The 2,475-nt window shown below is 32.4% G+C and overlaps 1 long non-coding RNA gene across 1 annotated transcript; it reads left to right on the top strand.

Moving 5' to 3' along the window:
• The first annotated feature begins 249 nt into the window (after positions 1–249).
• LOC140181105 (uncharacterized) lies at positions 250–2,154 on the top strand. Its single transcript, XR_011875763.1, has 2 exons — positions 250–726; positions 1,930–2,154. It is a non-coding gene; the product is annotated as an uncharacterized lncRNA (long non-coding RNA).
• Positions 2,155–2,475: the final 321 nt, after the last annotated feature.

The raw sequence follows: 2,475 nt of genomic DNA on the forward strand, positions 1-2,475 counted from the left end.
GTTTACTAGAAAAAGAAAGAAAATTAGAAAGAATGGCCGAAGCCATTAAATGGAATCAAAGAAAAAGGAAAGTTAAACTTGAATTGTTACATATATATATATATATATATATATATATATATATATATATATATATATATATATATATATATATATATATATATATATATATATATATATAGGAACACATGCACTTGAATCACTATATGAATCCCATTTCCTTTTCTTTCCTCCACCGAAACCAAGGGACAAAAGAAAAAGAAAGAAACATGCTTATATGTATATGTATAACCTAAGTATGACACCTAATCTTTTCATTTAATAACTAATGACACCTAGACTTCTTTATATGTAACATTTTCTCCTACAATAGTGATTTAGCAATACCTATCATCCTTGCATACATTATTTTTCGGTAAGGCAGGAGAGAAAGAACCGAGAAAGAGAAAGGAGAAACCGTGAACTTTCTTAAAGCTTCCGAGTTCGATTTCTTGTAATTTGTAATTCCAATAAAAAATTTAATCCGGTAAAAGTGTTCGTATCTTCCTCCTTTACGTGTTGGCATTACTTTTGTCCGGTGGAAGTCGACGGTGACGTAGCTCTCCTACCCCTTGAGCTTGGCCAACTGGAGTTCTACGAGGCACGGAGGATTCCGGACGTTTTTCCTTTCAGCAGCTCGGTCAGAAAGTTTCTCCAGAATTTCGAGTATTTCGATTACGTATGAAGGTAGGGGATTTATTTTTAAAGATAAACATTTTTAATTTAGAATGCCTACAAAATTAATTGAATAATTGCAAATATATATATATATAATAGTAATGTTATTGAGTATGGATTATTGCTGTGAATGTGACTGAATTTGATGAATATGTATTTAATTTCTTGATTGAAAAGAGGTTGAAAATGGTTCAGTTGGGACCCGAAAAAGGGTGGCTAACCCCGAGTTTTAGAGAAAATGCCGCCAAAATTTTATAAAATCTGAGGTTTTATTTGAAAAGTTATTTTAAAAGATTTGGTTTTGGAAAATTAAATTATTTAAATATATTTAGTTAAGAAAAGATTTATTCTATTTTAAAGTTTGATTTATTAAGAAAAATATAATGTTTTAAACCCAATCTTTTAAGGAGAGATTTTGTTTTAAGTAAAGATTTGAGCTCGGTTTATTAAGAAAAGAAATCTCTGCCACAGGAGAGCAGAGAACAAGGATTTAAAGAATATATTAATTAATGAAGTGTCTGCCACAGGAGAGCAAATGTGACATTGTTTGGGCCTTAGTGCCAAATGTAAAGTGGGGACGCCCACACACTGAGAACTGTTTTCCAGATGTACGCTTATTGATTTGGAAAGTCACACTGATGCGGCCTAGCCGTACGACTTAAAGTCACACTGATGCGGCCTGGCCGTACGACTTATAAGCACACTGATGCATCTGGAAAACCATATCTGGGACTCGTGCCCGGGTAATGTCGGGGGCGGGTAGGCAACCGACACATGAGCTCATGGCCTGCATTAGGAATAGACATGCATCATGTTGTTTGCACATTTGTATTTGGTTGTGTTTGCTTGTATTACTCCTCTGTGATTGTGCTGTTTGACTTGTTTGTATGTTGGTTTGAATCTCTTGCTTGCACTATTTGTTTGTGAGTGTATTAAAGTGATTACGAGTTGACATTTGACTGAGGATTAACTATGTGGCTGAGAGACAGAAAATGTGACTAGTTTTATATTTAAAATTTGTTTTGAGTTTTAGAAATTTAAAGAAAAGTAATTATTTATCTAAAGTAGAAATAAAAGTATTTTCAAAAGTTTACCAAAATAGTTTTACTAAGTAAGTTAATTATTTGCATTAAATTCATTACTTTTACGGCATTTCCATTCTCTACTGAGAACTAGTGGTTTGTTCTCACCCCAAATCTTCCACCCTTTCAGTGACACAGGTTCGGAGATTCAGTAAGAAGCTGCAGACGATTAGTAGATTTACTTGTGATTCCTGTTGTTTTTATAGAGTTCCCTCGCCCTTGTTGCTTCAGGATTTTTATTTTATCCAGAGGGATAGGTATTATATTTAAGTTTCACATTGAATTTAGTTGTATAACATCTATTATTATTATTAATAATTATGTGATTTTAAGTACTAAAATCTATTTTCTGAAATTTTCTTAAAAATGGAAATGCGATATCGACTTAAAGGCTCAATATTAAATAGTAAATAAGGAGAACAGGTTAGTAACTCCTTACTTTTGGTACGATCATGACGTGCTAAAAGTTAGGGTGTTACACGCTCGGGGTGGTTAATTACCCGCTATGGTGCCGGGCAAGTTTTCTGCGGGACGAGACGGGATTGAATTTTGGTAATACCTGCTCGGTATATATATAATTTTAATATATAAGATATATAATATAAGTAATATATGTAAAATAATTAGTAAAATGATTAATAATATTGTATCATATTTAAGTTTTTACTTTAATTTA

The sequence above is a fragment of the Arachis hypogaea genome, chromosome 17 (genome assembly GCF_003086295.3).
Source record: "Arachis hypogaea cultivar Tifrunner chromosome 17, arahy.Tifrunner.gnm2.J5K5, whole genome shotgun sequence".
Classification (NCBI taxonomy): Eukaryota; Viridiplantae; Streptophyta; class Magnoliopsida; order Fabales; family Fabaceae; genus Arachis; species Arachis hypogaea.